The 20,980-nt window shown below is 37.3% G+C and overlaps 1 long non-coding RNA gene across 1 annotated transcript in view; it reads left to right on the top strand.

Annotated features, from left to right (window-relative positions):
* The window catches only part of LOC137487872 (uncharacterized), a 50,014-nt gene extending 29,903 nt beyond the window's left edge, over positions 1-20,111 (top strand). The window contains exons 2-3 of the long non-coding RNA XR_012391951.1: positions 16,837-17,013; positions 19,488-20,111. This is a non-coding gene — a long non-coding RNA (uncharacterized lncRNA). The remainder of the gene's footprint in view (positions 1-16,836; positions 17,014-19,487) is intronic.
* The last annotated feature ends 869 nt before the right edge of the window (positions 20,112-20,980 follow it).

Raw genomic sequence — 20,980 nt, 5'->3', positions numbered from 1 at the left:
TATTACAAGCATAGATACAGTTGAAGTCAGAATTATTCCCCCCCTGAATTATTTGCCCCCTAATTTCATTTTTAAAGGAGGGTGGGTCAGTCAGCCAGTTGACAGCAGTCTCTGGTGGATTTACATGAGAACAGCAGACGCGAATGTCACTCGCGAGAGAAATTTGAGATCTTAAAAAGCGTAAACAGGGGTCTCTGGTGGATTCATGAAAACAAAAACTGCAAGAAAATGTAGCTCCTGGGATGTATTTGGCGCTCTCCAGAAAAATATATAGGGGTACATTTTCAGAATGAGCCTAGGTTGCTATAACTATTATTTTAACTCAGTGTTGCACATTTTGATATCGATGCTGAAACTTTATATTGTGCAGTCCTATTGTTTATTAGACATAACTGATATGCGTTAATTCAACATATAGTAAGTTAAAAAGTAATGTGTATTTATATAGCACATTTATTGTTTATGGCCATACGCCCAAAGTGCTTCACAATCATTGGGGGGTGGGGGATGGGGTCTCTTCACAACACCACCAGTGTGCAGCATCCTCTTGCATGATGCGACGGTCGCCACAGGACAACTGCCCCAGTGCGCTCACCACACACCACACCATTGATGGAGTGGACAGACAGTGAAAGAGCCAATGGGGATGAATTGGAGGCCATGATCGTAAGGGCCGATAGAGGGAATTTGGCCAGGACACCGGGGTTACACCCCTACTCTTTACAAGAAGTACCATGAGATTTTTAATTTAACTTTAAAATACCATGAACAATTATTTATTATTTAAACAAGTGTCGCATATTTTGGTTGTTGTATTGTCAGGGGTGGCTCATCATGACACCAAATGCTTGAAGGTTTTTTTTCAGACATTTTCACATCTGTCCTACGACATTGAAAAATCTGTCACTCTATACAGTAAGATTCATTCATTCATTCATTCATTCCTTTGGTTTAGTCTCGATTTCAGAGGTCACCACAGCAGAATGAACCACCAACTATTTCAGCATATGTTGCATATGCAGATGCCCTTCTAGCTGCAACCCAGTATTGGGAAACACCCATACACACTCATTCACACACACATACACTACAGACAATTTAGATTATTCAATTCACCTTAAGCCCATGTCTTTCGACTGTGGGGTAAACCGGAGCATCAAAGAAAACCCACACGAACACATGGAGAACATTCAAACTCCACACAGAGATGCCAGCTGGCCCAGCCGAGGCATGAACCAGCAACCTTCTTGCTCTGGTGCTCTGTTAAAATATTCAATTTTTGAAGCTTAGATCAGCATTGCGAAAATACTTTATACTACGATAAAAGCTTCAGCAATTAATCACAACAAGAATATTTAATCCTGTTGTTCATACTGATTTTTATTTCTTCAGATCTGTCCAAACATGATCAAAGCGCTGGGTATTGTTGGAGGCTGGGCCTTATGAATTTGACACTGACCTTCGTAAGCTATACCCAACACCTGTTTGTCGTTCTACATAATGATTTTTGACAAAGGGAACAATGACAGAGGACAGTCATCCTCTGAACAATGCCTGTTGTGTTCTTTTCAAACGTAAAAGCCAAAGGGATTGTGGGGGAGTTGGGGAGTGGCTTGTCCCGCACAAGGAAATCACATAAGGCTCCCAGGACTGGATCAAAAGGAGCGGGTGGTGCTCTGGTCCAAACACCATCTCTTTGTGTCATTGCACTCAATGCACGCAGGCATTGGCAATACAGTCACCTGGAGAAGCACTGTTTATTGAGACGGCAAATTAAAATTGATTTACAACCACGTTATTTCATCTAGAGGTTTTTTTTTCCACCATTGATTTGACACCAAACATGTCAATGCATTTCAAGCTAATAATGTCACATGAAGGGTGCGTTCTCAGGAAATATCTGACGTAGAAGTAGAAATTGAATGATAGCATTTATTTATTATTAATGTCGTGTTTACTTCAGCAAACAAGTGATGTTTGAGTGAAGGGCTGATCTTCAAGTGACCCTGTTGAAAAAGTAATACATACTTTATTTCAAGCTACTAATCCAGTGCAGCTGTTGAAGTTTAAAGTAGTTTTGAGTCAATAAAACTAGAAAACACCATAATTCATATTACATAACAGATATATCAATGTTTAGAATAAAATATATAGTCATATTCTTATCAAATGTTTTGTTGACATTATGGGTTCCAAACACAAGTGCTTCATGTTGTCCCAACACAAATCAATTAAGTTAACTTATTATTATTATTATTGTTGTTATTATTATTATTATTCAAATTTCATGTGTTCCAACACAAATCAATTAAGTTAACTTATTATTATTATTATTGTCGTTATTATTATTATTAATCAAATTTCATGTGTTCCAACACAAATCAATTAAGTTAACTTATTATTATTATTGTCGTTATTATTATTATTATTCAAATTTCATGTGTTCTAACACAAATCAATTAAGTTAACTTATTATTATTATTGTCGTTATTATTATTATTATTCAAATTTCATGTGTTCCAACACAAATCAATCAAGTTAACTTATTATTATTGTCGTTATTATTATTTATATTCAAATTTCATGTGTTCCAACACAAATCAATTAAGTTAACTTATTATTATTGTCGTTATTATTATTTATATTCAAATTTCATGTGTTCCAACACAAATCAATTAAGTTAACTTATTATTATTATTGTCGTTATTATTATTATTATTATTCAAATTTCATGTGTTCCAACACAAATCAATTAAGTTAACTTATTATTATTATTGTCGTTATTATTATTATTATTATTCAAATTTCATGTGTTCTAACACAAATCAATTAAGTTAACTTATTATTATTGTCGTTATTATTATTTATATTCAAATTTCATGTGTTCTAACACAAATCAATTAAGTTAACTTATTATTATTATTGTCGTTATTATTATTATTATTCAAATTTCATGTGTTCTAACACAAATCAATTAAGTTAACTTATTATTATTATTGTCGTTATTATTATTATTATTCAAATTTCATGTGTTCCAACACAAATCAATTAAGTTAACTTATTATTATTGTCATTATTAATATTTATATTCAAATTTCATGTGTTCTAACACAAATCAATTAAGTTAACTTATTATTATTATTTTCGTTATTATTATTATTATTTAAATTTCATGTGTTCTAACACAAATCAATTAAGTTAACTTATTATTATTATTGCCGTTATTATTATTATTATTCAAATTTCATGTGTTCTAACACAAATCAATTAAGTTAACTTATTATTATTGTCGTTATTATTATTATTATTCAAATTTCATGTGTTCTAACACAAATCAATTAAGTTAACTTATTATTATTGTTGTTGTTATTATTATTATTATTCAAATTTCATATGTCCCAACACGAATCAACTAAGTTAACTCATTATTATTATTATTATTATTATTATTATTCAAATTTAAGCAGATTGAACATAAAACATTTAAGTTGTCCGCAAATAAAAAAACCCAAGAGAGACCAAAATCTTATGTTGAACAGGATTTTTTCAAACTACTTATTTAAAATTAACTGAAACAACAGAATTTTTACGCTCTATTTCAATGATCTAGGCACAAAATGGTCTAAAGCGAATGGCACAAAAGCAACAAGGATATGTCCGAATCCACTTTTGCTATTTTAGGGACAGAAAGCTTTGCGCCCTGGCACATGCTCTAACAGGGTTGTGCTTATTGTCTTATGGGTGTGATTTGAGCATAACGTGCATTAAACCAATCAGAGTCTCATCTCTTATTCCCTTTGAGAGACAGTTGAGACACACCATGGTGCATTTTCTATTTATATGGTGGACTTTTTTAAGTGGTAAAAAACTGAACATTTCACTAGCGAGAAAACAGGTAAACAGAGCATCTGCCGTGATAAAGAGTGACAAAGAATGAGCCTCCTCCATTCAGCCTCTGTACTTTCTTTTTACTTTACTTTTACTCTACTCCTTCACTTTTGTGGATAAGGAAACAGTGTTGTACGCACTCCACTGAAGACATCTATTAGCCTACATATTTAATTTCGTTTAGGCGCAAAGATTTGTTTCAAAACTATTTCTAAATTCAGTTTTAATTTCCAGCAAGCAAATTAATGAACAATAAAAATGAAGTGTGGTCAAAAAGCTAAGTTAAATCCAAACTCAAATATTCTTATGCCCATTTTGGTGATGCATACATCTCCAAAACCCGACAAGATGACAAATCTAAACTTGTTTTTATTAAAACAACTATAAATATGCATATAATAAATAATACTGCTAATAATAATAACATTATACAAATGCTAATTGTCATGAATAAACTGAAAAAAGCCCCGCAGTAAAGAAGGCATGGAGGCAGTGGTTTTTATATATATATGAATATATATGTTAAAAATAATTTTTTCTTAATAATGTTTCTTTGTTTAACATTTTAATCCTTAAATTTGTTTTCATATTTAAAAATATTTGTGTATTGTTGTACATCCTGTGTGTATTAAGCAACATGTAGGCGTTTGGAGCCGCATAGACGCATAACACGCTCTGCGTTGGACTTTAGACCAGCTTCTATTTGATCAATGGCGTGGTCTATTTCAGTTCCTCAAAATAGCAACGTGCCAACAATGCACCTTAACACATCTCCTTTTTATACCAGCACACCCATAAGTCCACAAAGTGGCACAAATTGATTTGCTAATTAAACAACGTGGTGCAAAACATGAGAATTAGTGTTACGGTGATCTGAAAATAGTAACAAATCATGCCATACAGTACACGTCTTGCGCCTTATTGCACCGAGTGTATGATAGAGCCCTTTGAGGTTTTTTTTGGGACAACTTAATTCTTTTATGTTCAATCCACTTAAACTTGTCACAACTAAAAAGGAACTTAATTCCTTTATGTTGTCCGAACAAAAATCAATTGTGTGGAACCCAGAATTTTTTTACCAATGTAGCCAAAAATTCATTTAATGGGTCAAAATGATCAATAACACGCATAGATAGTATATACATGTAAAACAGGACAGTAAAATAAAGTGCACAATCCATCCTCCAATTGATTTCGTTTTACACCTGCGGTAGCACTCAAAAGGCAGAGGAAGATGCTAAATAGTTGGAATTCTGGACATGCTAAAAGAAGGTTGAAGTTACGTGCCTGTAGGGCACCATTTACGGAATAAATAAATAAAGATCAAATGGTTTTGATCTGTGGTTTCATTCTATAATACTGGACTTATCTTTCTACGAAAGTTTGAACATTGAGAGTGTTTAATCAAGAGAGAAAAGAGTGAAAATGTTAATGCCGGTCTGAGAAAAGTGTATAAAGTGAGTAGTGAGGGGTTTTACAGGTTTTATTGAGCCTCAGCGAGCTCTGTGGGGAGTCGCGTCATATTTGTTTGGAGAATGATCATGTTGTCTTAGTTCATTTTATCCCAGCTCGGTGGTCCTGAACCACTGGGCCCCGGTCTAGTACCGGTCCGTGGATTAATTGGTATCAAGCTACACAAGAAATTATTAATTATTTCAGTTTATTTATTATCTGAGTCTGAACGATCTTGTATTTTGAAAAGTCTTTTATTTTGAAAAATGTCCGTAGTCTCGTAGACCGTAATGTTTACAAAATGACCGTAGTCACTTGAGTGCCCAAATTTAACCCACTAGCAGCAAAATGAGTAAGATATAGACATCTTTGGAAAGTATCTTTGCTAAGGGGCCCAATGAATGACCCACTAACTACCAAGGAATGGATTCGCATCCTATTTGTCAAAAACTCAGATGAATGCACCATGTCTGTGCAAGAAGATCAACTGATGGAGATCGCAAATGACGACGGCCTTTCAAGGGCTGTTCACATATTGCGTATTTCTAGAGTTTGCACAAGTTTGTTGTTTCCAATGGAGGTGCGCGGCTTGCTCGCACAAGTTGTGGTGTGACTAGCTCGTGCCAATGATTCCCGCAAACGCACCACGAGTCATGTGACAAGAATTGACAGATCAGCTTCAGATTGTATGGAATATTTACATTTAGGTAAAACTAATTTCTCAGACAAACACAGAACACACAAACGATGCAGTGCTTTGTAATTTTCTCTATAAATAAAGCTTGTATCAGAATGACAGCAATGTTTTGTCAGCTTGTCATCCTCTAAGAAAACGGTCCAGCAATCCTCACATGAGCAACAATCCTCACACTAATTGATAGCACATATCGATATATGAATAACATGCAAGTATTAAACTGTAATAGCCTATATTATTTTTTTCCTCATACACTAGTGTGAATATGAATATTTTTGTTAAAATAGGGTCAATTTAAAGGCCAAAGGCTTACTGTCACCGACTCGGTCCCAGTTACTCCCCTCGCTGGCCAGCAGAGGCCGCCATCTCCGGACTTCTAGCATTACATCATCCATCTACGCTGATTGTGCACACACCTGTCTTGAATCTAGTTAATGACCCACGTACCCTATATAAGCCGCACACAAACACTCAGTCAGTGCGAAGTCTTGTTTAGCCCTGGCCAGCATTACTGAGCGTTATTCCTGCCTGATTCCTCGTGCATAACTCCAGCCTGTTCCTGACTCTGCTTCGCCTTCTGCCTGCCCACGACCCAAGCCTGATACACGGACTCTGATATTCGCTCCCTGCCCACGACCCACGCCTGATACACGGACTCTGATATTCGCTGCCTGCCCAAGACCCACGCCTGATACACGGACTCTGATACTCGCAGCCTGCCTTCTATCTATGCCTGGTAAAACACTTTGTGTCTGTTCATCGCCAGTCTTGATACCTCACAGACTGTTGCTGATGTGTGTTTGCACTTTAGTGCATATTGTGTGTTTGAGTGAGAGCTTGATTATTAAATACTGCATAATGGATCCCTCCGTGTCAGTCTCCTCGTTACACTTACGTTTTACGGTTACAAATGGCCACCTGATGTTTTGCTTTCATATTTTACATTAGGCTATTGTTTGTGCATAAACACATCTAGATATAGTAATAAACTCACTGTTTGTTTAAAAACAATATTTTTTTTGTCATTATTACTGCAAATTTATATGAGTGATATCATTAAATGTGAAGGGGGCCTTACAATATTTTCCAGGGGAAAAGTGGGTCTCAGACACTAAAAGAGTGGGAACCACTGCAGTATTGCACCAAAAGTCTCTTTTTGTGTGTGTGTGTGTGTGTGTGTAAGTAAAAACTATGTTGCTGTATCAAGTACTAAAATAGGTTGCGAATCAAACCTAGACTCTTCTATTGGATGGTGGTCATGTATGATGGCCATCTCTTCACTGTGTCTAATTTATGAGCTACCTATACTTTGAAGAGATCTTTCAGCGCACCCCATGGCATTCCCTTCTCTAACCAACAATAAATAAATAAAAATAAAATAAACCAGCTACCATGTCAAGCATGTGTGGCTGAGATATCATTGGTCAGTTTGACAGACAGACCTTCAGAATACATTTTCCTTGACTAGAAGCGCTGGTCTCGACAGGCTGTAAAGCGCAGGCTAAATCAAATCAAACTCCAGCATTATCTCCACAGCTGCCAATTCTGATACCACATCTATATAAATCTTATTCTAAACATCTCATGCTTGGGTCTCCCCAACATTTCCTTTTCTCTCTCGCTCTCTTTTGTCTTTTTTCCACAAAGGGTACATAATGGAAGAGTAGCACTGCTTCTCTATATTGATCAGAGCGAGTCGGGTTGGGCTGTCAGTGAAGGCAGAGAGTTCTCCAGCCGCTGACAGGCTAGAGACAGAGCCAAACTGACAGTCATAGTTACCTTCAATAAAGAAGGAGAGAGAGGGAGAGAAAGAGAGGGATTTGGATTGCTGGGGCCAAAATGGCAGCCACATTCACCTTCTGTGCCCATTTCCTACAGATCGTCTTAACATAGCTAACAGCTCAGGCTCCATCAAAGCCCAGCCAGCATTGATTTCCAATAGGGATGCACTGACAAATTTAATTGTACTATCTTTGAGTTTTGGGACAGGCTGCTTTTGATAGCCGCAATCAATATGTGTACTTTTAAGGTGAATCTATCAACATGCCAAGGCCTGGAGAAGACAATCAACACACTGACAACAAAAACCTTGCCAAACTCTTTGGAAACCACATTGAATCTGGGTTCAAAAATGTAACCTGGACCACAAAGCACACTTACGTTGTATGTAATAGCAAAAATGCATTGTAAGGATGGAAATTTTTTTTAATGCCAATTTTTTTTTTCAAAATATTAGGCAAAGATCATGTTCCATGAGGATATTTTGTAAATTTCCTACTTTAAATAGATCACAACTTAATTTTTTATTAGTAATATGTAGGGGTGGGACGAGACACTCCACGAGACAAGAGAAGACGAGATTTAAATTTTTTTTAACAAATATTCAATGATGAAATATATAAATAGAAAATTGTCAAAAATAGTAATAAAAAACACAAATTGCAAAACTATTTAGGTGCTTTAAATCAGCTTGTAATTACTATTGTTTTACTTTTATTTGTATCGATTCTATGCAGTCATATATTTCATCATTTACACAATATTCACCTTTAATACCTTTCTTGTACAATATGTTGCACAACATTGTTCAGTCTGCAGGTAAAAGTACTTGTATAAGCCTGTCTCATGTGTATAGTTAAGTATCTTATAGTATACGTTAGTTATTGTGGAAAAAGGGATTTATTTTTTATAATTTTTGTCTCGAGTGTGATATGTTTTACATACTGATGAAGCATTTTTGCAGAAGTAGATAAAGCTGATAGAAATGTAAAGGCCTGATTGTCTAAAATTAACTTGAGCTCTGACGCGAAACTTCTTGTGAGCACAGAATTTGCAGTTGAGAAGCCTTGTGCTTTTGACATTGTGGAGAGAAATAGTAGAAAAAGAGGACGTATGTATGGGTGCGGCCAATGGAGAATGATTGACAAGTGTCAAGTTCCACTAAACTCCTCCTATCAATATCAAGTGTGTATGAAAGCACGAATCGGGAAATGAAAGTTGTTTCGCACCTCCTGAATGTAACTTTTGGATTGCATTGAGGATACCAGAATTCTGTGAATCGAATGATTCATGTGTCTCCAATACATTACTAAGATGTTTGACATTTTAGAAAAACCTTTCCTGACCTTTTTTATTAATTGATTAAATATTCCAACATTATGCATAGTTTTTTTCAAATAGCTCTTACGTCCAGTGTTGTGTTTGTATTTATGATTAATTTATGTAGCACTGTTTTCCTGCAAGACAGAGCGTTTTGTTCCTCTGTATGTGCACATGTAGCAGAATGACAATAAAGCTCGACTTGACTAAATGACATGCAAACGCTGCAAAATATTTAGCTAAGTTTTAAATGGAAAGAATAGGCGCTGGGCTGGTGAAGAATAAAAAGCATTTGCATCAGACCCGCCCACCCAACAGATGTGAGTGAGTGAGTGAGCTAGTCGGTGAGCTAGTTGGCGAACGGGTCGGTGAATGAGTCAGTGAGCGGTAAAGCGAGTCTGTGAGTGAGCGAGACAGTGAGCGAGTCGGTGAGTGAGTTGGGAATTGAGTCGGTGAGTGAGTAAATGAGTAGGTGAATGAGTCAGTGAGCGAGTAGGTGAGCAAGTCGGTAAATGAGTTGGTAAGCGAGTCGGTGAATGAATCGGTGAGACTGTGAGTGAGTCAGTGAGTGAGTCGATGATCGAGTCGGTGAGTGAGTAAATGTGTCGGTGAGTGAAGGAGATGGTGAGTGAAAGTGTCGGTGAGTGAGTCGGTAAATGAGTCGGTGAATGAATCGGTGAGACGGTGAGCGAGCTGGTGAGTTAGTCGGTGAGTGAGTTTGTGAGTGAGTCGGTGAGCAAGTAAACGAGTCGGTGAGTGAGTCAGTGAGCGAGTAGATGAGCGGGTCCTTAAATGATTCAGTGAGCGAGTTGGTGAGCAAGTCAGTGAGTAAATCGGTGAGATGGTAAGCGAGTCGGTGAGTGAGTCAGTGAGCGAGAAAGTGAGACGTGAGTGAGTCGGTGATCGAGTCGGTGAGCGAGTAAACGAGTCTGTGAGTGAACGAGTCGGTGAGTGAGTCAGTAAGCGAGTAGATGAGCGAGTCAGTGCTTGGGTCCGTAAATGAGTCAGTGAGCGAGTTGGTGAGCAAGTCAGTGAGTAAATCGGTGAGATGGTAAGCGAGTCGGTGATTGAGTCAGTGAGACGTGAGGGAGCGAGATGGTGAGCGAGGCGGTGAGTGAGTCAGTGATCGAGTCGGTGAGCGAGTAAACGAGTCTGTGAGTGAACGAGTCGGTGAGTGAGTCAGTAAGCGAGTAGGTGAGCGAGTAGATGAGCGAGTCAGTGAGCGAGTCCGTAAGTGAGTTGGTAAGCGAGTCGGTGAGTGAATCGGTGAGACGGTGAGCGAGTCAATGAGCAGGCCGGTGAGCGAGTCCATGAACAAGTCGGTAAGCGAGAAGGTGAGACGTGAGTAAGCGAGTCAATGAGCAAAACGGTGAGTGAGTTGGTAAGTGAGTCGGTGAACACCCATTAACACCTTTCTACATTCTACAAAATTGATAGAGTTTTCAAGTACACAGATTACACTCAAAACATTTACTAGCAGCAGTGTGAGCAATGCAAAAGTTAACTGTAATTTGGAGATGGTCTATTTCAGGTTCTCAGACAGCCAGAGAAGCTTCCCTTCTGAGAGAGTGAGAGAGGACAGCCTAGCAGCTCTGCTCCTCTGTTGCACTGATATCTGAATAACTGTCTGTCAGGCATAACAGTGGAGTGACAGAGGAAGGAAAATCACCTGTTTTGTTTTGCATAGATAACTGTCACTCCGATAGAGCCGTCTTCATCATGACAGCTCAGCCTGAATGCAGTGCAAATATCAAACGTCACCAGGGTCATTTCTCACCGTGAAAGCAATTAGCCTCAAGTCTGGTTCCAGCAGCACCCTCACTATAAACTTGTTGTTCTTCATTCTGTGCAACAGTATAAACAAATGAGTGGATCATTGCATTTAAATTATGATAAAAAAAAGATACATCCACAAATTTTGCAATTAACAGTCAAGAGTTTAGTTTGCAGGTACTAGACAGAGAGAACAAGAATAATCTGCCCATATGCAGTAATAACCTATACCATACTTATCCATATCATGTATACTGAATATAGTCACCAATATGATGGGATGGGGCAAGGCAGTGGCGCAGTAGGTAGTGCTGTCGCCTCACAGCAAGAAGATCGCTGGTTCAAACCTCGGTTTTGTTGGCATTTCTGTGTGGAGTTTGCATGTTCTCCCTGCCTTCGCGTGGGTTTTCTCTGGGTGCTCCGGTTTCCCCCACAGTCCAAAGACATGCAGTACAGGTTAATTGGGGAGGCTAAATTGTCCATAGTGGGTGAGTGTGTGTGTGTGTGTGAATGTATGTGTGGATGTTTCCCAGAGAAGGGTTGCGGCTGGAAGGGCATCCGCTGTGTAAAAACTTGCTGGATAAGTTGTCGGTTCATTCCGCTGTGGCGACCCCGGATTAATAAAGGGACTAAGCCGGCAAGAAAATGAATGAATGAATGATATGATGGGATGTCACCAGTAAATTAAACTTATTTCAAAAGTTGGTATTTAAAAAATAAAAACTTTGGTGTATATATATATATATATATAGAAGACATTTTTAGCTTTAATAACTAATTTCTAATGACTCATTTTATTTTTAAAGGTTGTGCATAATATTTTACTTGTTATTTAAAAAGATAGACAGCTTAAAGTGCAATTTAAAGGCTTAGCTAGGTTAATTAGGCTATTGCGCTAAATATCTGTGAAAGCCCACACATGTCAGAATGAATTTGCCCCAAGTGGATTAAGTTTTACGCTTAAACTCAAACTTAGGTAAGTTAGGTTAATTAGCAAGTCATTGGACAACGATTTGTTCTGTAGCCAATCAAAACATAATAATTGTAATTTCCTAAGGGAGCTAATAATATTGACCCTAAAATTTTTGGTGTAGAAATGCATTTAACTAAAAGAAATCAAACTTTCTCCAGAAGATGATATACACTAACCGGCCACTTTATTAGGTACACTTTACTTGTAGCGGGTTGGACTTTGCTTTTTATCTGCCTTAATTCTTCGTGGCATAGATTCAACAAGATACTGGAAATATTCCTCTGAGATTTTGGTCCATATTGACATGATAGCATCACGCAGTTGTTGCAGATTTGTCGGCTGCACATCTATGATGTGAATCTCCCTTGCCACCACATCCCAAAGGTGCTCTATTGGATTGAGATCTTTTGGCTGCGCAGGCCATTTGAGTAGAGTGAACTCATTGTCCTGTTCAAGAAACCAGTCTGAGATGATTGACGTTTTTGACATGGCACGTTATCTTGCTGGAAGTAGCCATCAGAAGATGAGTACACTGTGGTCATAAAGGGATGGACAAGGTCAGCAACAATACATAAGTAGGCTGTGGCGCTGATACAATGCTCTACTGGTATTAATGGGCCCAAAGTGTGCCAAAAAATCACCCACACCATTCCTCCACCACCACCAGCCTAAACCATTAATACATAGCAGAATGGATCCATGCTTTTATCTTGTTGATGCCAAATTCTGACCCTAGTGTACCATCCGACTGTCGCAGCAGAAGTCTTCTGTTGTCCATTTTTGGTGAGCCTGTGTGAATAGCCTCAGTTCTTAGCTGGCAGGAGTGGCACCCGGTGTGGTCTTCTGCTGCTGTAGCCCATCTGCCTCAAGGTTGGATATGTTGTGTGTTCAGGGACGTACCACATTCGCCATTTTGTCATGGTCACGCGACCTACTTGCGTCAGTTTTCCGCATTATTCCTTTTTATGAATTCGCTTGTGGGGCATCATGGGATAGCGCAGCATGCATAGGATGCGCATTCCAGAATCTTGCCGGAAGTAGTAAGCCATCCGAGTACTTCTCACATACTGATTTTTAAATTCTATGAATTTGGAAATACTACTCGGCTCGCATACTGATTTTAGCGTACCATTTAAGTATGGAAGTATGCGGTATCGGACGCAGCCCATGTCTACATGCCTAAATTGCATTGAGTACCATTTGATTGGCTGATTAGGAATTTGCGTTATTGAGCAGTTGAACAGGTGTAATAAATACAGGCCTAATAATGTGTAATAACTTTATAGCTGTATTTTAAAGCAGTACCTATTCATGAGCTTTCAGATAATCTATATGTTATTTTTATTATTTTTTATTTTAATATACATGTAACAAAACATGCTTAATTATTAAATAAAAATTATTGCAGAGACAATAATATATACTTAAATACTACAATTACCCATAGACGCACAGTTACCCAACCAAAAAAATAAATAAATTTGCAGATATTAAAATTAATTAATTAAAAATTTCTCCCTCACAATTATTCAGTTATTGGGGAGAAGTGCTCTTCTGCAGCATCAGTCATCTTATCTGGAGTAGATATATATCAGTAAAACAGCAGAGACGGAGCGGATTAGGCAGATAGGAGATTCCATTGAGCGAAAGTCCTGACTCTTCCCTTCCTTTCAGTGCTCTATAGTTTCTACTTAATGAAGCTCAGATATGTGTAGCACAAACTCATTGAGTTTCCATTCAGTCCTGGAGGCCAGCGCGTGTCCTTGCTTCTGACATTGAAAACCGGGTAAGCCTGCCGATTATAGACAAAGGACCATTTCACAAAAAGATAAGAGTTATCATCGAGTCACATTTTTTTTAGTGACAACTTGTGAAAGAGAGACTAAAACGAGTGAAATTCGCTTACCATTGTGCTCAAGGTGATTAAAAAACTGAATTTAGATAATTTAAGGGCACCTTGCTCTTGTGCAACACACTGGAAAAAATAAGGCAACTGGAGAAGTTAGATTAAAAAGCAATTCACACAGAACACATGAAGGTGCAGGTCAGCAGAATGGAGAAAACACAAGGTATACAGACTTTCAAAAGTGATCCCTTTTAAAGGGATAGTTCACACACACACACACACACACACACACAAATGAAAATTACCTTATCATCTATTATCCCTTGTGTGGTTTTAAACCTTTTTGAGTTCCTTTTTTCTGTTGAACACAGAGGATATTTAGAAAAATGATGGTAGCTGGCACCAATTGACTTCCATAGCATACTATGGAATTTACTATACAATACACTATGAATATACTATACAAAAATACTATGGTAGTCAATAGGTGCCAGTGTTTTGTAAATTATCATCCTTTGTGAAGCAGAAGAAAGAAACTCAAATAGGTTTTAATTCATGACACAATTTTCGTTTTGCGGGATACTACACTATAACAAATGCTGGGTTATTTAAATCTAAATTGGGTAAAATATGGACAAACTCAAACATTGGTTAAATTTGGTCCTATTAATTTAATTAAAAAAACTCTAGTCAGGTAGTGCCTATTACACCCAGAACTGGGTCAAATAAGATGGCAATTTTTAGTGTGTATCCCCTCAACTTGAGGGCCATGTTTATATTATGTATTTGATCAAAAATGTAAGAAGAATTAGTTTACCTTCAGATTAAAACCCTGGTCATTTATTTAAGATGACAATTCTCTTAATTTTAGTTTAATTTAAGAAATCAACATTTTTGAGGAAAACATTCCAGAATTGTTGTCTTCATAGTAAACTTTAATGGTTCTCAGAGGGTTGAGTAAAAATTTTCTGTGCAGCTTTAAAGGCTTTACATTCCCTGTAAAAAGTACAAGATAATCGGCCATTTTCTAAAAAAAAAAAATGTAATTAAAAAAGTAATAATAATAGTAAATAAAATGTGTATACTATTTAACCTCAAAAGCTTGCATTTGCATTAGAAAGATTTAGTTCCAGATTAACTTTTATTGTTAAAAAGTATTTTAAAAGTTATATTAAAAATATCATCATAATCAATTTTTTGATGTGTGTTTTTTGACGCCAATGTTAAAGGTCAATTTGATGTCATCATGACATTTACATAGTCAATTGATATCAAAACAACATAAAGAAAACACATCAGAAAATGTTGGTTTGATATCAACGTGGTTGTTTTTCTTCATACTGTACAACAAACCAGTGCATTTACATTTAAATTATGATACAAAAATGATATTCACAAATTATACAATTAATTAGTTCAGTTTGTTAGAAGAAAAATACCATATACCTACTGTACACATACCATATACCAAATATAGATATGACGAAATCTGTGCACGCAAAAATCTGCAGATTTTCGCAGATTTTTCACCCATCATTGAGTCTATTTTTTTTGTACATTTGTGTTTATTCAGTTTTTTAATTAATTGCAGTAATATTATTGACTAATATGAAAGTGTAAATTTGATTTGTTTGCAATACAGTTTGTAAAGTAATATGTCTTTTAGTAGATATATAATATGAGAGACTTGCTTTGTTTACCAAATAAGTGGATCTAAATGGATTTGCGTTGTAAACATTAAATAAAAGTTAAAAATGTTGTATTTTTTTATTTCATATATTAAGTTAGATACTCCCAAAATAATACCGCATGAATCCGCAGATTTTTTTTTTTTTACAAAATTCTCCGGAGGAATAGCAAAAAATTTCGGCAGATTCTGTCAGGCTCTAGTCATCAGTAAATATAATAATTTTAAGTGTTCTCAATGTGTAGTTTGACCTGTAAAGTCTGTAAACTCTGTCTTGCTGCTCATTTTGGCCAGGACACCCCGTGAAAGAGATCTCAAAAAGTATTTTCTGGTTAAATAAAGGTAAATTAAAATAAAATAAATAATTAAATTAATAAATTGATATAAAAATTGCTATATAAAATAAATAATTTGATGTAAGATTTAAAAGGCTAACATAAAAATTAACATAACATATTCTAAAAATGAAAACAAGAGCATGGGCAAATCTTCTACTTTATTCAAATACAATTAAATTAAAATAAATTTTATTTAAATTGAAAGGAAAGGAAAGGAAATAAACCACGAAAGCTTGCGTCTCAGCTACCTCCAGATGCACGGTAAAAGTTTTTTGCTGACTTAAATTTTTTAGTTTAATAAAATAAACTACTAGTCATTTTAACTTCATCAATCAAACGGACTAAAAAGTGTTACGTTAAACTTTGTATAACTTAAAGGATTTAGCTGAAAACAGATTAACTCATTAAAATAAGTTAAATCAGCCCTAAAGATATTTGTTGTTTTCCCTTTTTGTCATTAAATGATTTACAGTGTGAGCTTTTATGGTTAAAAAGTATTAAAATAAATCAATAAATAAAAAATAAATCATATTACTACTACAGTATGTTGTATCAGCACTTGATGTCCAATGTAAACTCCTAAAGGAAAAGCAGTGAGCGGAGAATCACAGCTCTATACTATCGACTCTAGTCCTCCCCCTCATATAAAATAAATATTTGTTAAACACACTCCTCCTCAAGCTCATGAAATTTGCACAGAGGCTATGCAGTGGCCTTGGCTCGCTGACTGCTGGATCAAGTTCATGTCAAGAAATTTAAATTTCCAAAACACGGCAAAAGACGAGCAACTCGCTCTGAAAACATTTGCGGGTATACAGGCCTCGGCAGTGCTGGCCCATGGGGCTTGCTGCTCGAGGTTTCCTGGGTCCAGGGTTCCAGGCTGCTTGACACGCAGGAGAGCGTACCGCGGTAAAACTGCGGAGACGGGGAGAGGCGGAGGTCAGTTCACGCCTGCAGGCAGCCTCATTTGCATGCGTTTAGGGGCGGGACCTGATGGTGCTCTGTTGCAGGCACACTCAGCAGGACATCGTTTACATAATTGATGAAATATGATAATAATGCAAGCTGGCGTTGGTTTGGCAGGCTGGAGCAGATCCCAAGGAGCCGGGCCTGGGAGAGCCTTAGGATGTGTGGCAGAGAGAAACGGAGAGAGAGAGAGAGATTGAAGCCTGGAGCAGAGTTTTTTTTCTTGTTTGTGGACTGACATTCCTCTAAAGACCACAGTGGCATCGCCAGTGGTGGCCTGGTTGCCTTTGTGTGGTTAGTATCATGAATATTTAACACACCGCTGTAAGGCACCCTGAGCCTTCAAGCTAATCTCAAGACTTATTTGTGTGGTAAACCCATACAAATATACAAACTGATGTTTATGGTGTGCATACGCTTATGAATGTAAAGAGTCACCAGTGTGTGTTTTGTGTAGCTTCTATACAACCACTTCAAGTTAACATACATTTATCACACTTTATTTACACATTTGATTGTTACTAGTTTGAATATTAATGAAGAACAAACAGTACATGTGGGGACACTTCAGTTTAAGGTGCCGTAAATTTATGGTGATGTGAAAAATATAAGGTTTCTGTATTTTGTGATTCACAGGTGCACTGACAAAAAATGATGTGTGCAAAACTGCTGCAAACAATTTATTTGTGTTGAATTTAAACAAACAAATTAAATTTAATAAAATACAACTTTGTTTAAATTCAGCCCAAATAAATTGGTTACAGCCACTTAACATAAAAAAATTGAGTAAATCCAAGGAATCATCTCTGAATACATTTTTTCTGTGTGTTTTTAATTTATTCATGGTTGTGAATTGCATTATGGGAGTTTTAATGTAGAACTTTTAACTCTACAGTTTAACTTTTATTAAAGTTTTAGACCCCTATAGGGGAATTACCAATCAACGTCACACATGACATCACATGGGTTCAACAGCACACAACAGTTGCAAAAAATAATCCGGTAGCAATAGCAAACATGTCGAGTTGTGCGGTAGGATGCCAAATTCAGATTGAAAACATCTTTTACCGTACACCACACTGCTTTTAATGCCAACTGCAGATGAGTTTGGCTAACAGCCATCATAAGAGCTGAATAGAGTGAGGACCTAATTAAAATTGCTCCACTGCAGTTCTCATTTTATATCAGGTAAGTTGACGCTAAGCTGAATCATACACATTACTCATTGTTGATTGCAGCAATGATTTCAGCAAAAACAGTTAAATAAGGTGAATTAAACTGTGTACACTGAAAGCTTAGAATGAAATGTAAATATGTAAGTTCACATATCCTGCCGTGCAGGTGTAGTTCGCTGTAGAATGCAGTTGTTTTGCTTGTTGATGATTAGCCAGGCCTTGTACAGCTCCGTCTTCTTTTCTTGTCTTTGGCTAGGCAGAACCTCGGTTTTTAGCACTACAAAGTTTTGAATCTGGTAATCATGGAGCATTATTTCTTGCACATGACCACACAGAACAACATTGTTGGCATCCGAAGACTTGCAAGCCTTTAACTTCTCTCTTGTAAAATCACTTGGAGTTTCAATGAGATTTCCGGGCTGGATGCTCGGCCATTTCATCTTATCCAAAATCCATTGGTAGGGTGCTATCGCAAATGAACCTGTCAGACGAACACTGCTCGCTGTAACGTTAGTTTTATCACTGGGTGACGAGCTATTATAATACGCTGAAAGCATTATGTAATAATATAATATATAATCAATATAACTTATCTCTAATACAACAACAAACTCTGTACCGCATCGGATGTCATTCCCTCGCTTTAAATGCTAGCGCTCCCGTTTTTTTCCTGCAACGTCACTGCGTGCGCATCCTGGATGTTTACAAACATGGTCATTTGTCTCTACTGTATAAAAAACAATAAATAGAGAAACAAGTCTGTAAAGTAACAGAAAATGCACTGGGAGTTTTTTGCAAGGGATTTGTAGCCTAGTATACAACACCAAGGCAGACAATATATCACTTTAAACTATTCAAAATGTTAATAAAATTCACTAATGAACATTTCAAGGTTAAAAGTTGCTGGATTTAAGATTGAGGTCATATCAAAAAATCAAAACAAAAATAGCTAAAAATGGAAAAACATGCTAAACTCTTGAGATTTTTATGGTTTAGAAATGAGTTATAGCATACAGTTAGCATGTTTTAGCATTTATTTTAATTGTGCATAATTTATTGTTATTATTTAAAAGGAAAATACACACAGCAAAGTGTAAATTTACCTGCTATTTAATGTTCCTTAAGTGGTTCCAAGCCTTTATGAGTTTCTTTATTGTGACGAACATTAGAGAAGACATTATAAAGAAAGCTGAAAACCTAAAACCATTGACTTCCTTAGTATTTGTGATTTCTAGGGTTTTTTTAGCTTTCGTTAAAAGATTTTGTGTTTAACAGAGGAAAGAAACACAGACAGGTTTGAAACTGCTTTGGGGAGTGGATGAAGATAGTATTTACATTTTGGGAGAACTATCTCTTTTGACATACAGTATGGATAAAAGTTACACTAAGATAAAACTGTGGTGAATGTTTTTCTTGGTGACGCGGTGGCACAGTGGATAGCACTGTCATCTTACAGCAATAAGGTTGCTGGTTCGAGTCCTGGCTGGGTCAGTTGCCATTTCTGTGTGGACTTTGCATGTTGTCCCATTTCCTGTTGTTAAATATTCATTATGCTAAAACGTTTGTGCTAATTGGTCTCTTTCCTTCTGTTAGCACCTTCATTTCTGAAACCCAACCATCTAAGAACAGTTTCTCCAAAATCCCCACAGACACATAGTCATGCATTCTCGTCCTCGCTCCCCACGCTTCAGGTCACGTTGTCTGCGGCCTGCTCTCTTCACACCCCGGCATATGTTGCAGCAGAGGCTGGATCAGTGCCACATGCTAGCCTGCTGCCCGAGCTCCTCTCCCTGCTCTCCGCCACCTGTGTTCCCTCCCTCAGCGCCAGGCTCCAGGCTCTCTGGCTCCGACACACACCTGTGACTGGGAATGAGGCTCCAGCATAAACCTCTCCTCCACCTCCGAGCTGTCACTCATCCAACTCTTCCTCTGCACAAGTTTTGCAGAGAACCCCCATGGAAACGCTACACAATCTCCTCAAATTAAGCACATCAACCCACTCCTGTCAACTGATAGGAAATTCAGAACAGTGGCAAAGTAGGACAGCAGTGATTTTCTTTTCATTAGAATGTTTTCCAACTCACCCACACGTCGTTCCAAACATGTTTGAAATTCTTACTTCCACGGAAGACAAAAGGAGATGTTTTGCAGAATGCCCACACTGCCTTTTTATAGATACTGTATCATTATTAAAAATAATAGTTCTTGTGCAGTGATAAGAACCATTATAGTTTTTAAAAACAGTACACCAATATACATCATAATGAATCATTTAAGAAGAGTTAAATATTTATTTTTAAGTTTAAAGCAGAAAAGTAGACTGCCATCTCGCTTTAATCCAGTTCAAGAGTTCACACTTAGCTGATGATTTACAAAGCTTATTTGGCATGCTGTCCCGGGAGAGAGCCCCGAGCTCAAGGGCTCCTCGAGCCCGGGGCTTCCTCCCGTTGGCAGAGCAAGAAGGGAGCCTGAGCTCGGTAGATCTCAGAACTCCCCTGCCACTGTAGCTAAGGGAACGTAAGGAATTAGACAAGCTTGATTATTAAGTATGTTGAATGTCTTTGGATGGTGGGAGGAAACCGGAGAACCCGGGGAAAACCCACGCGGACACGGGAAGGACATACAAACTCCCCACAGAAACACTCACCGGTCCTATCGAACTAGGACCGGCAGTATTCTTGCTGTGTGGTTCACAGTGCTAACCACTGGACCGCCGTGCCGCCCAATTACAGGTAAAGCAGGAGAATAGGGGAGGAGGGGGGTTTCTTCCAAACGAAGATAAAGTGAACTGAAAACTTAGACTATTTATGGTGCCTTAGGGCTCATATGATTGGAAGATTAGTGATTAGCAAATGCGAGACTGGACGTGATAAATCATAAGCACGTGATCCTCTCGAAATTAGTTTATGAATAAACTTCACTTAATATTAAAGTACCTGATGTTTCAATGAAATGTTTCTTGAAGGCTTTTTTTAATTTTTATCCTGTGCATTTTGAATTATCCCTAAAGAAACGAGTGATTGAAATCCCAAATTCTGGGCAAAATTTACTTACTATTGCTTGAGGTGGTTTTGGATTCATGCAAA

The sequence above is a fragment of the Danio rerio genome, chromosome 16 (assembly GCF_049306965.1).
Source record: "Danio rerio strain Tuebingen ecotype United States chromosome 16, GRCz12tu, whole genome shotgun sequence".
Classification (NCBI taxonomy): Eukaryota; Metazoa; Chordata; class Actinopteri; order Cypriniformes; family Danionidae; genus Danio; species Danio rerio.
This window is presented reverse-complemented; position numbering and strand designations above follow the sequence as displayed.